Below are 14977 nucleotides of genomic sequence, written 5' to 3'. Positions count from 1 at the left end.
TCCTGGGAATCCAACCAGTAGACGTTACTGGTTCATCCTTAATTCCTGTGGAGGCAGCACTTGCAGAAGAGTTATCTTCACAAAATTGTTGTAAATCCTGCAAAACAGTGACACAATCATTTATGTCAAAGGGCGTATCTGCCGTCTCCACACCAGGACCATCTAGATCAGGAACATACATTTGTGTTCCAAACAGGCACTCATATGAAGTACGACCCCCCAGGGACCTTCTAGGCAAGTTATTAAGTGCTCTCTGTACTCCATACAGGTGGGCTAGCCAACTACAACCCGAACCTATAACTCTGGCCGTTAAGGATTGCTTTAAATTGCAATTTAAACGCTCCACAACAGAATTTCCCTCGGGATGAAATGGAGACGAGAACTGGAGCTGGACCCCCAACGAAGCCATGGTGTCCCTGAATACCTTAGAGGCAAAAGGACGGCCCTGGTCCGAATGAAAAGCCGCAACTTCATATGTATCGACAAAGATGCGCAAACCTTTAATAACAGTTTGAGCGTCAGCCGAGCGCTGTGGCCAGACCCACACAAATCTGGAGCACGAATCTACAGCAACCAATATATGTTTGTATGCACTATCTGGTGTCAGCGGACCACAATGATCCAAGTACACACACTGTAAAGGTTTATTTGATATCAAAAGGGGCGTCTGCTGTGGGCGTCTAGCCGTAGAAACTTTAATTTGTTGGTAGACATCACAACAAAGGACATACTGCTTCGTCTCCTTATAGAGACCAGGCCACCAATAACGAGCCTGTAAAAGTGAAATGGTGGCAGCCACGCCGGCATGTGCAGATGCCGCCCCCTCATGTGCTGCAGTAATTAATCGAGGTCGCTCAATTTTATTGGGCATTTCACGTACACCAACGCCTGGGATTTTAACTACAGCGTTTAGCATACCACCCATGCAGTAACTATATTTAGAAGGGAATCCTTTAGGAAATGGCGTGCCATCAGCCGTAGCTTTTATGGCAGCTGCCACTGCCGATTTTGCGGCTTCATCAGCCAAAGTATTCCCAGCAACATGTATTCCAACGCGCTGGTGTCCAAGTGTATGCACAACATGGACTTTAGGAAGCGTTTCCTTCAGATCCGCAACCTTTCCCCACAGCAATTTGTGCTTAATGGTGTTACCTTTTGAATCTCTGAACCCATTCATCCTCCAGTAGTGCAAATATTCATTGAAAGACTGAACACGGTAATAGGAGTCACAAACCAGCAAAGTAAGTATCGCTGGATCCGTGTGTTTCAAGCCTAACAATAGAGCTTTCAGCTCAGCCAACTGTGCCGTACAATCTTCCAAGGACTGTGTATAAGTATGTCGGGGGCAGAACACTTCCCCCTCCATATAACCGCTCACCACCGCACATGCAGCAGAATACTGTTATTTAGTCCCAACCGCTTGTTGCGCAGAGCCATCGGTATACATGACCACTTGATATTGGTCAATAGGCAATGTGTCAGCGGGAACTGGGTACTCCATTTCATATTGAAGGAATTCTTGAGTCTGCAGTTTAGGGTCAAATATGTAATCTACATCAGTGGCTGTCAAAGACGTAGCCCATTGAATCCATCGCGGGTGTAAAGCTTTCGAATTAGGAACACTCGCTTTTGTAACAGCCTCTAAAGCTGGAATTGGAGAAACAACAACGATGCGTTGGCCCTGGGCAAGAGGTCGTTCTTTAATCACAGCCATCTGTACTGCAGTGAGAATTTTCTCAGTTTGTGCAAAACGTTGTTCTGCAGCAGAATACAAGTGCGACTTGTATGCTATCGGGACTGTGTCACCCTCATTAAAGGTGACATATGTAAACCCAACGGCACCAGGTATAACCCTGATGACCAGATGCGTTTTATTGTCGCGAGTGTGTAAATGTGTTACAGCTAAGAGATCAGTTTGTAAATCTCGAAGAATATGTGTATGTTCATTCGTCCAAAATCTACTCGAAAAATGTGGGCGAATCAACTCGTATAATTGTTTTATACGTGTAGCGTAATCAGGAATGTAAGTTCTGCCAAAATGTAGAAACCCCAATAACGACTGGAGTTTCCGAACCGTATTAGGAGGTTGCAACTGAGCACATTTCTCCAAAAAGTGAGGCGCTAAGCTCTTGCCCTCATTTGACAACTCATATCCCAGGAAAATAACGCTGAGGAAGGCAATCTTTGATTTTTTTAAATTAAACTTGTAGCCAATTTCAGCAAATCCCACAACAATGCGCGCTACCCGCCTTAAATTTTGCAGCAACTCATCGTCCGTCAGATATATATCATCAACATAAGATACTGCTTCGGGGTCCAACTCGTGCAAAATTTCAGTCACACGAGCCGAAAATAGTCCTGGGCTATTTTTTATACCCCTGAGGCAGACGACAAAACTTTTTTTGAGAGCCAAACGCTGTAAAGCTCGTATAGTCCCGACTTTCGGGCGCTATATTTTGGCAGAAAAATCCATTCGAGATATCTAAAGTGGTTTTGTATTTCTTACGCACTATATTATTCATGAGCGCTGCGTGAATTCTGTAGTGCATATGTGCGTGTTTGTCCATTTAAATGTCTGTAATCCACCACTATCCTATAAGAATGGTCCGGTTTAGCTACTGGAAATAAGGGATTATTCATCGGCGAGACACAGGGTTCAAGGACTCCCTGGTACTCCAATTGTGTAAGAATTTTTCTTACCGATGCCCTCGCTTCAAATTTAATAGGATATTGCTGTTGCGGCTTATGTTCGCCCTTTATCGGAATAACATGATAAGGTGAATTTCTATCCCACCCCACATTATTTCTATATAGGGCGGGGCCTGTGCTAGAGCCCATGATTTACTATAGGACTCTGCTAGTTCTCCCGGAACAAGTGGTGAGAAGGAAGATGTAATAACCTCCTCCCCAACTGGAAAGTCAGGAACAAAGTCAGGTGGCCCAACCTGTTCGGCCAGCAGAACATCATACAATTTGACCACACGGTCCCAAAAGATGTCGTTTATAGTGCGTTCAATGTCCCCTTCTAATTGCAAAGTTACTGTATAAACTCTATCGGGATCAGAGACACGCATATCTGCTGTTTCGACTTGTATGAAGTCATCAGTTGCTTTCACCTCCAGATGCTCTAGAAGACTCCGGCGAACTATTGTGACCTCTGCCGCGCTGTCTAACAGTGCTAACGCCCATGTCTTGTTCTTCAAGAGAACTCTCTTCTTGGGTGGCATGTCTAACTGAGACCGCCGCCACTTTTTTCTTTTTAAATTGCTGGTTTTGTTGGATCGGTTTCTCTTCTTGTTTGACAGAAACCTCCGCTGAGCGTTGTGACTCCTGTCTCGGTTTCACGTATTCCGTTCTCCGCTCTGATCGCCCACCTCTCTCATTTCTCTTTTCCGAGGAGTCCTGAAAGGAACGAGATTGGCACGTATCAGTATATTGATATCTATCAGGCGTCTTCAAATTATCCCTATTCCTGAGATTATACCTATTCTGCGGGGTCTCCGGCTGTGGAGATTGTCCCCTATCTTTTTTAGGTGTCTGTTGTTTTTTCTCCCAGTGCTTTTTAGTACCCTCGGGTTGCTGTTGTTTAGTAGAATCCTTACTATTTTTACCCTGTAACTGGGGTTTTTGCAGTCTAGCCCCAAGGCTATCACAACCGATACTTAAATATGTTTCTGCTATTATTCTCGGCAGTTCCCGCTCCTGGTTACCTTGCAGGACATCTCGAAGACGCATACGCACCGCTAGTGCTACTGCCTCTCCTTTGAGATTATTCAAAATCATAGAAGAAACCGCGGCAAAATTGCCCATCAGCTGCATCCCCAAATCTAAGGCTGGGGCAGCTCCATATTCATCCTGAATTTGTTTCAGCACTTCCGGTAGATTAGCAAATGTTGGTGTACGTGTGCTGTAGTGTAGAGCGCGGCAAACACCGTGCCCCAAGTATTACAATGGTCCACAGTAGGAACCATTTCATACGGCAAACACATCGTCAATATTCTATGTTTATCCTGAGGTCCCGTATGGGGAAATACTGCTTCCAGCATATTCATTTTTTGCGCCAGCCAAAATGGAGTTTCCTCACGTTTTGCTGGAACTTTACCCATAACTGAGTGTACAGTGGTCGGATTGACCCCCGGAACCACTGCATGTGGTTGCACTGGAGCAGCACGCGCTGGGTTTGTGTTAAGTGTCTGCATCACAAATTGAACCAAACGTCTATATGTAGCCGTTAATTCCGTATATAAGCGACGAACTTCAGCCACTGCCAATTGAGCAACCGCAGGATGTGGTGTATATGTAGCCAATAAAGGCCAGGTAGGACCATCATTACTCAGTGGACCTAACCTAACAGGTGCTATGGTGTGGGGTAGGGCGCCATCAAGCCAATTATTATGTTCTTGATATGATAGAGGTATTTCTAAATATGCATATGCCCTGTATTGTCCAGGGGCATTAGCAAGAATGTATTCGTGAAAAGTGTTTGTACCTCCATCAACTGCTGGAAATACAACCCAAGAATAAAAAAGCTCTGTTCTATAAGCTGCATGGGCCTCCACCACAAATGTGACTGGACCCCCCTGGTTCGTGAGACCATGTGCTATCAGATGTCCCGTGAGCGGTTGGCGCATATTAAGCTCTATGTTTACTGCCTGGGGATCCGCCATTATGAAAACAGCGCTAGTTCAGAGAAGGCACACCAATATCGGGGTTTTCCTTTCAAAGTTCAAGCTTGAACAACCGACCACTAAGGAATAGGATGTACCTATCTCGTGGTGGCGGAAATCCTCAGCCCCACGGATGTCTCCGTTAACGGAACTGAGGAGTCAATGTATATATGAGACCGAGAGAGTCAGCCAGACCCGAAAAGTAGAGCCCGACCAATCGTTGGCGGCGCCATGTCGCGTGGGCTCTCATTATTCTAAATGAGACTACTGGATTTCTAGGTAGCAGGATCGTTCACGGTGTGGGGGACTGAGTCTGACCCACTTGGAAGGATCTCTGTCACCCTAAATCCGGTTTTGCTCCGGCTAACTAGCAGTGCCTCATCTCTCCCAAGGGGAAGGGATGATTGGGCAGCCGAGCGCATGACATCTTTGGAACCTCTCAGGGAAGTCGTGGTCACTCAGATCCAAACCAACTCTCTCATTTACAGTATGAGCTCATATACAAATGACAAAGGCAGTTTAAGTTTTATATATTGTTTTAATAAAACAACTGCATTTTAGATATTAAGGCGTGAGCCGCAATAACCAGAACCATACAACACAGTAGGATTGAAATAGTCACGAGGAGAGTAAAACATAAGAATAACGCTATCATGGTGTTAACAATTTCTACTCTCTCTCAGCTAGTTCTAGTTCGAGCACAGCATGTTAATCTTCTAACCTGCCTTTCAGATTCTCTGGGAAGCCATCAACCCTCATACCTGAGCAAAGGCCTGTGATCGGGTTCATCATCTTCAACGAGGCAGTCAGCGTCTAGTCGTGGTTCCTTGGTCGGAATCTCCCTCTTGCATGTATCGGGACAAGGAAGTGTTTTTATAACTAACATGTCAGCGTGATCACAAAATGTCCCTACGCAAGAACGCCAAAGACTAAACTCCTACCACGTCTATCGGCAATGTACCAGACTGTATCCTTGACTGAAGCACAGAGTGAACCGGAATGTGTTATTGAGAACTCCAGTGCTGAAGTAGGCTAAACAGTGTGATATAAAAAATAAAACAAGACCGTAGAACTGGTTATTTGAAAAATAACAGTACAAAGCCGAATAAAAAGCATTCAGAGCAAAGTGTACAAAGGCTCTAAGCTGCGAGCAAAGGAATAAAATACATCCAGGGCAAAGTGCACAAAGGCCTAAAGCCTGAAGCTAATGCGCAAAGGATACATAAAACTGACCACACTACAACACGTTATCACATTAGAACACTTGTCATAAGAATATCATAAAACGCCCATAGTAGGAACAGTAGAAAACATATGGCAAGTTAGAAAAGCATATTAGCATGTCATGACCATAAAGGAACATTTGCATACACATAGGTAAAAACATCAAACGCAGGTAGGCAATATATAAATGCGCAAAGTCTATAGTAAGAACTTAGGTTCTATATACTGGTCCTTTGGGGAATACCTGTGAGAGATGAAGAGGCACTTCCAGTGCCTAGAACGAACAATGGGGCCCCCGGCGCTCCTCTGCGCAAAACGGGGGCCTCCCTGATCTCCTGGGGTCAGAGGAGGGCGAAATGCACCTCCTCTTGTTCATGATCGGGCCCCTCTGGGGACCGGAAACACTGGGGGCCCCCCTGGGCCTCCACCGGCCCTCACAAGGGGGGCCAAGGTCGCCCACTACTTTTTATGGAGGAGGGGGCGCCACGCACCCCCTCCGATTCAAGGGCGGGCCCCTCCTGGGACCTGCAAACCTTGTAGGGCCCCCCCTGGGCCTTGACTGGCCCTCCACGAAAGGGGGAGCCGAAAAGATCCAAACTGGTCCACACCAGGGCCAAACCAGGGACCGGCGGTGCGGGGCGAGCCTCCGGCGAGGCTTCTGCCCCTTCCGCGATCCCACAGAGAGCCCTTCTGGGCTCGGCAGGGCAGGGAGAGGCTTCCTCTTCTCCTGCCCGTCTCCGGCTTCACTCCGGGCCCAGATGAGGGCCTTCTGGTCCCCCGTGGGCGCTCCTCGGAGCAATCCCTGCCGCGGGGGCACCGCTAGGAGCACGCTTGCTCCAGTTTCTCTATCTTCGGTTTTGTTGGTGCCCCGGGGGGCACAAGAAGCAGCACGTCCTCAACGCGAGTAATACGATTAGCGCCCGGCTCATGGCGGTGATTCCCACATCAGCAAAAGCGATTCACAAAGCGCTTTATTCCTTTGGAGGAGCGTGTTTACAGATTAAAGAAGAAGCGCTTTCCCAAGCGCTAATTTTGGCAAGCATTTGAAGCACTACTCGTGTTTCAGGGTCAATGCAGGGGTCAGGGGCCACAGCACCCTGCCCCTGGGGAGCAAAGTTATCAGAAAAGGCCCACAGGTGGAGGGCCCAACAACAGGCCAGCTCAAGGAATGTGCAGCAAGTGGAAAGTCCTCTGCAGTGACCAAGCAGGTCACAGGTCAGCCCACCAGCATTAGTCCACAGTGGTTCCTGGTGAGTTCTTCCAGCATTTCTGTGTCCAGTTTCAAGAGTCTCCAAATTGTGGGGAAAATTCCCCTGTACTTATAGTCAGTTCTTACAGTGTTTTACAATGGTAGGGAGAGGAGGTTCCAGCCAGTTACAACTGGTTGTGGGAGTGCCCCCTCTCTCCTTTCAGCAAAGGCTCCAAACATCAGTGGGGGGTTAACGACCCTATTGTGTGAGGCCAGGGCACAGTCTTTACAAATGCAGGTGTGCCCCGCCTCTCCCTTCTCTCAGCCCAGGAAGACTATTCAGTATGCAGATGCACCTCTGTGACACCTCCACCCTCCCTGTGTACAGGCTGTCTGAAAAGTATGCACAAAGCCCCAACTGTCACTCTGCCCAGACGTGGATTGGAGTCAAGCTACAAAACACCAGAGTCATAAGCACAGATAAATGCGCACTTTCTAGAAGTGGCATTTCTGTGATAGTAATAAAAAATACATCTACACCAGTAAGCAGTATTTATCATCACCATCACAACCATACCAAACACGCCTACGCTACCCCTCATAAATCAGACAATACCCTTTACACATAAGGCAGGGCATTTCTAATGCACTCCTATGAGAAGGCAGCACTCACAGCAGTGAGACACCAAGTTAGGCTGTTTGTCACTACCAGGACAGGCCATGCAATATGGCACATGTCCTGCCTTTCTACATACATGGCACCCTGCCCCTAGGGCTAGCTAGGGCGTACCTTAGGGGTGACTTACATGTAGAAAAGGGGAGTTCTGGGCCTGGCAAGTAAGTTTAGATGCCAGGTCCCTGTGGCAGAAATCTGCGCACACAGGCCCTGCGCTAGCAGGCCTGAGACAGGTTTAAAAGTCTACTTCAGTGGGTGGCACAAGCAGCGCTGCAGGCCCACTAGTAGTATTTAATTTACAGGCCCTGGGTATAGAGATACCACTGTACAAGGGACTTATAGGTAAATTAAATATGCCAATTAGGTATAAGCCAATCATACCAACTTTAGATGGGAGAGCACCTGCACTTTAGCACTGGTCAGCAGTGATAAAGTGCTCAGAGTCCTAGAGCCAACAGCGAGAGGTCAGAAAAACCAGGAGGAAGGAGGCAAAAAGACTGGGGATGACCCTGCGTAAGGCAAAAAGTCCAACAGTGTTAAACAGCAATTGCATTTCAGAGGACGACCTTGCAACTTGCAGTTGAGAAGCTTCACTGGCAGACGTAACAGCTATGTTTTTCTTCAATAATAGTGTATTAAACCTGCTCAGCTTGTCAAAATTAATATTAAATGTAGGAATGGAAGGCCACAAGCTAGCTACCCTAATCTCATAAGCTGGTGAAAGTGAACGTTATTACACCAGGTCACTCTTGAGGGGTCACCTGCTCTCATCCCAGAACAGCCATAATAATTCAGCATCAAACATCTTCTGGTCGAAAGTAACTCAAACACTGGGCCGAATCAAGGAAACTGTTACTCTCTTCAAACTAACATGCCAGATTAGCCACAGACGCATTACAAACTTTGTGCAATGTCATCTGTTTAAAAGTCATGGAGTGGCTTAGAGAACTACTAAGAAAAAAATATTTTCCCTACTCACACATTTGCAAACCAAGGGTGCTTCCCACACTTCATGAATAAAACTCCCCACTAAAGCTTCATAGCTGCCTACTAAAAATGTTTAAAGCAAGGTGGAAATTGATTGAAACATTGATAGTGGCAGTGAGATAACTCCATGTATGAGCCATACTGCTGATGATGTTTCGGCTACTTTGAAAGGCAACTTTTCTAATTTGTCTATGTTACGCATTGTATATGTAGCGTCTTTCTTTGCCAATTATTTGTTGTTTGTGTGTCAAATTGAAAGGCAAAACAATTCTGTTATGTTCATGTGCTTCCAGGACACATAGTTAGATGTAAAGGCTTTTAGGGGGTCATTCCAACCTCAGCGGTAAAAGGCGTTTACCGCCAGACAGAAAACCGCCATAACGACGCCGCGGTCGCGATAAACCGCCACGGTCATTCTGACCCACACTAGGCAAACCGCCAAAATACCGCCATCCACAAAAGTCCGCCACACCAAAGGTCAGCGATAAACTGGCGATGACCAAACCTCCACCGTCACGCCAACAGAAATACACCCATGCCATTACGACCCACGAATCCACGCGGCGGTCTTTCAACCGCGGTATTCTATTGGCGGTACACACCGCCGCGGTCGAAATACACATACACCTACAAAACACTACCACATTGGACAATTCGAAATACACACACCTGATACACATACACACACCACTCCCACACACCCAATACAATATAAAACACACACCCACATCACCCACAAACCCCTACGGCCAAAATGTTCGAACGAAGACCAGAGTGAGACACCACAGTCAACTACCAAGCATCCACAGGCACACAATACCAATACCCACAGAACTTCCACGCACCTCACACAACACACCACTAAATAGCACCCCACCTATCACTACACACTCCACCCCACACATCATCCACACCACCCCATGGCACCTCAAAGACACCCCAGGTTCTCAGATGCTGAACTCAGGGTCATGGTGGAGGAAATCCTACGAGTGGAGCCCCAGCTGTTCGGGACACAGGTGCAGCACACCACCATTGCCAGGAAGATGGAGCTATGGAGCAGAATAGTGGACAGGGTCAACGCTGTGGGACAGCACCCAAGAAATTGGTATGACATCAGGAAGAGGTGGAACGACCTACGGGGGAAGGTGCGTTCCATGGTATCAAGGCACAACATCGCGGTACAGCGGACTGGCGTCGGACCCCCACCTCCTCCCCCCGAATTTACAACATGGGAGGAGCAAGTCTTGAACATCCTGCATCCTGAGGGCCTCGCTGGAGTATCTGGAGGAATGGACTCTGGTAAGTCTCATCTTCACTACTTCATCCCCCCCACCCCACCTGCATGCCAACTCATACCCCCACCCTCACCCCCTTCACAACTACCCCTTGCAAATGTCTCACCATCACAACCCACCCATCCCAAAACTTAGCCCTACATGCGGCCCCAAAGCATGGACACCCATCACCAAAGCATGCCCAATGCACATACCAATCACCCCCCCAAAACACCGTCACAACAGCCCCCACAAAGGAATGCTAACAATGGGGGACACGGGAACCCACCCATTGCACGCCATTGGCACACACAGAAGCAATAACCATACTTTTATACCCCTGCAGGACCCGAACGCCAGGTCACCGCGCAGGAGGGTCCACAAATGTCCCCTCCACCCCCAGAAGAGGCCCACAGTGATGACAGCAGCTCTGTCTCCCTGGATCTAGATGACCAGCCCGGTCAATCGGGTACCTCGGGACAGTCGGTTCCCCTCAGACAGGCACAGCCCACAGCAGACCTTCCCCCCTCTGGGAACACCAGCACAGCACCCAGCCAGCGGGCCCATACCTCTGTCCCCAGGACACGTCAATCAGCGGTGTGTCCACCACTACAGCAAACCCAGGCTAACCCACCACCCCAACAACAACAGGGACCTGGGGGCAGTGGTAGTGGGCACACGGTCCAGGGGACGGAGGCCCAAGGAAACAGGGGAACTGGGAGGGCAGCTGTGCGACAGGGGGGGGGGACAGGCCAAGGGAACCCACTCTCCACGAGGCCCTCTCCTCCATCATGGGAGCATACCACCACTCCCAGGAGACGATGACGACGGTCCTGGCCAGGTTTCAGGAAATCCAGCTTCTGCAGGAACAACAGTATATGGGGTTCAGGGAGGAACTGAGAAACATCAGTACCGCCATGGGTACCATTGTAGTGGCCCTGAATGAGTTAATCTCCACATTACGGACCACTGTGGCACCTCAAAGGGCCCCTGACACTAGCATGGACCAAGAACTGGCTATCACCTCCGCCGGCGCTAGTGGACAGGAGGCCCCGACAGAAGACCAACAGGCCACCAGAACCCCACCCCCTGCAGAAGGAGAACCACCCCGCAAGCGGGCCCCGAGATCCAGGAAGAAGACAGAGTAACATGTCGAGACCCCCGCCAGCAAAGGATACCACCCTGATTGTCATCCCACTGTCCCACATTGTCACCCTGTCCAACCTTAAACTGCCCCTGCTCCACTTCCCACAGGCATTTGGACAATGCACCTGTGAACCTGATAGTCTGGACTCTGCCATGGACAATCCTCCACCATCACCCCTCACCGATTTGCAACCACCCATCCAAATTAGAGCACTTGAATAAACACACTTATTGCACATAAACAATCTGGAGTCTGGCTGTGATTTTAACAAATGTATTAGACATGACAGTGCCAAAATTGTTATTCACATTGTGATGCCAAAAAACTGCTGTCACACAGCTGTAGTCCATGGGGAAACTAAGCAGATGTCACGCAGTGGGGCCCACAGCTCTGAAAACGGAAGGGAAAGTCACAACACAGTTACCATACACTGGGGGAAAAAGTCAGACAGTAGAGAGGTAGGAGTCTTTAAGTAAATGTAATATGCCGGTGTCTACTCTTACCTGTGTGTCACTGAAAGTATTGCTCTATTACTGTGTTCCTGTTGTCTATGTCGTCCTCTTCGGCTTCCTCTTCTTCACTCTCCAGAGGCTCCACAGCTGCTACAACACCACCATCTGGACCATCCTCCTGCAGAAAAGGCACCTGGCGGCGCAAAGCCAGGTTGTGAAGCATACAGCAGGCCACGATGATCTGGCACACCTTCTTTGGTGAGTACATTAGGGATCCACCTGTCATATGGAGGCACCTGAACCTGGCCTTCAGGAGGCCAAAGGTGCGTTCGATCACCCTCCTAGTCCGCCCATGGGCCTCATTGTAGCGTTCCTCTGCCCTGGTCCTGGGATTCCTCACTGGGGTCAATAGCCAGGAAAGGTTGGGGTAACCAGAGTCCCCTAATAGCCACACACGGTGCCTCTGGAGTTGACCCATCACATACGGGATGCTGCTATTGCGCAGGATGTAGGCGTCATGCACAGAGCCAGGGAACTTGGCATTAACATGTGAGATGTACTGGTCTGCCAAACAGACCATCTGTACATTCATCGAATGATAACTTTTCCTGTTCCTGTACACCTGTTCACTTTCTCTGGGGGGTACCAAAGCCACATGTGTCCCATCAATGGCACCTATGATGTTGGGGATATGTCCAAGGGCATAGAAGTCACCCTTCACTGTAGGCAAATCCCCCACCTCAGGGAAAACGATGTAGCTCCGCATGTGTTTGAGCAGGGCAGACAACACTCTGGATAACACCTTGGAAAACATAGGTTGAGACATCCCTGATGATATGGCCACTGTTGTTTGAAATGACCCACTTGCTAAGAAATGGAGTACTGACAGCACCTGCACTAGAGGGGGGATCCCTGTGGGTTGGCGGATGGGTGACATCAGGTCTGCCTCCAGCTGGGCACACAGTTCATGTATAGTGGCTCGGTCAAGCCTGTATGTCAGAATGACATGTCGTTCCTCCATTGTCGACAGGTCCACCAGCGGTCTGTACACGAGAAGATTCCTCCATCTCCTCGCATTGCCAAGCGGACGGTGCCTAGGAAGGACAACAGCGAGCACAGAGTCAATCAACCCACAGGTACGTTCCCACAGCTTGCACACAACACGATTCACTATGCATTGAATGGTGTGTATGAGTGTTGAGGAAAGGCCTAGGTATGTGTGACGCAGTAGAAATTAAGTTATGTGGGCCCTTGAAATGGCGGCTGCCTGACCTGTGAAGTGTGACAATGGGATGTGAGGTCAATGCGCTGGCGTGGCACACCGTGGTGGTAGGCGGTCGAAGACCACGGCGCAAAGCCGCATTGGTTAACATTGAAACCTATGGGTTTCAGGAGCCAATGACGATGTGCGCCGGCGGTCGCGGTACGCACCGCCGCGGTACGCACCGCCGCGGGCGTGACCGCCATTTTCTATCAGCTTAATCACTCGATACCTGATCTTCCACAGGAGAGGACCTACACTGCAAGTGCTGCTGTGAACTCGGTCTGGAAGAGACAATGGCTGCTGCGACTGGGGAAAGGGCCCCTGCCTTCACTTCTGAAGAATTGGAGAAACTCGTGGATGGGGTCCTCCCCCAGTATGCGCTACTCTACGGACCTCCAGACCAACAGGTAAGTACACTGGGAGCATGCTTTGTGGGCAATGCCTGGGTTGAGTCGGGTGGATGAAAGATGGTGGGGAGGGGAACGATTGAGTCATGCATCAGACGACAGATGAGAACATGTGCCACATGGCAAGGGTGGGGATGGTGGGGGAACTCACATCGAGCATGCAGAAGGTGATGACAATTTTTCTCTCCCTGTACATGTCACATAGGTCAGCGCCCACCAGAAAATCGCGATTTGGCGTGCCATCGCCAAGGACGTCCGGACCCTGGGGGTCCACAACAGACGGGGCACCCACTGCCGGAAGAGGTGGGAGGACATCCGCCGCGGGAGCAGGAAGACGGCGGAGGCTCTGCTGGGGATGGCCTCCCAACGTAGGAGGGGTGCCAGTCGTCAATTGACCCCCCTGATGTCCCGGATCCTGGCGGTGGCCTACCCCGATTTGGATGGGCGCGTGAGGACATCACAACAGACACAAGGGGGTGAGTACAGTGTCATTCTGGTGACTTTGCGCGCAGTGGAGGTGTCTGGGTGGGGGAGGAGGGCTGTGGGACTCCCTAGGCCAGGGCAAATTCTGTAGGCTAGGCCCCTCCGTAAGGCATGGCCCTGTGCCCCCGCCCCCCACCTCTGTAGGGTGCCAAGTTCAGGTATCCATGGCCCTGTGTCATCTATGTGTGCAGTTGTCATCAATAGGCTTGTAGGCCATGTCCCACGGATTGCGTAGTGGACCCCAAGTGCGCGGCGTAGTGCAGGGGGCTTCTGTGTCTGTCTTGTCCACCAACGGTAGCGGTAATCCATGCACTCAACATGTCTTTATTTCTCCCCCCCCCTTTTTTGTGGTATTCCTGTTCATGTGTGCATCAGCATCATCAGGCGGAGGAGAAGTGGCATCGGAGCACGAGGGAGCTGCATCTCACATGGCCATGGCGGGCCATGCAACTGACTCGGATTTCACCAGTGAGACGGAGGGCGAGGGGAGCTCCACAGCGGGGACTCGTGCTGATGTCAGTGGCAGCGACTCGTCCTCTGAAGGGAGCTCCCTTGTGGTGGCGGCAACATCCGTGCCCCCCGCAACAACAGGTACAGCCGCCACCCAGCGCACCAGCACCGCCCTCCCAGCAGCCCCTCAGCCTTCGCCCCGTGCCCGCTCACCCAGGAAGGTGGGCATCTCCTTCACCCCAGGCACCTCAGGCCCTGCCCCAGTCACCCCTGCTGCCCTCAGTGAGGAGGTCATTGACCTCCTGAGGACCATCATTGTTGGGCAGTCTACCCTTTTGAATGCCATCCAGGGTGTAGAAAGGGAGGTGCACCGGAGTAATGCATACCTGGAGGGCATTCATTCGGTTCAGGCTGCCCATCAGCGATCGTTCAACGCTCTGGCCTCAGCACTGACGGCAGCAATTGTCCCTGTCTCTAGCATCCCCCCTCCAACTTCCTCCACCCAGACCCAATCCCCAGTACCTCTGCCTATCCCAGACACACCATCAGACCAGCCTACACACCTCTCCACCCAAGGGAAGCTCATCCAGACATAAGCACCACACATCACACAAGCATTCACACAAGCAACATCCACATGCAGACATACCAACAGCCACTGCCTCCACTGTGTCCCCCTCCTCCTCGTCTCCCTCCTCCCTCCCTGTGACGTCTCCACTCACACTTGCATGCACAACATCTTCAGCCACTACGTCCA

This window comes from Pleurodeles waltl, chromosome 6 (assembly GCF_031143425.1).
Source record: "Pleurodeles waltl isolate 20211129_DDA chromosome 6, aPleWal1.hap1.20221129, whole genome shotgun sequence".
NCBI classification, from domain to species: domain Eukaryota; kingdom Metazoa; phylum Chordata; class Amphibia; order Caudata; family Salamandridae; genus Pleurodeles; species Pleurodeles waltl.
This window is presented reverse-complemented; position numbering follows the sequence as displayed.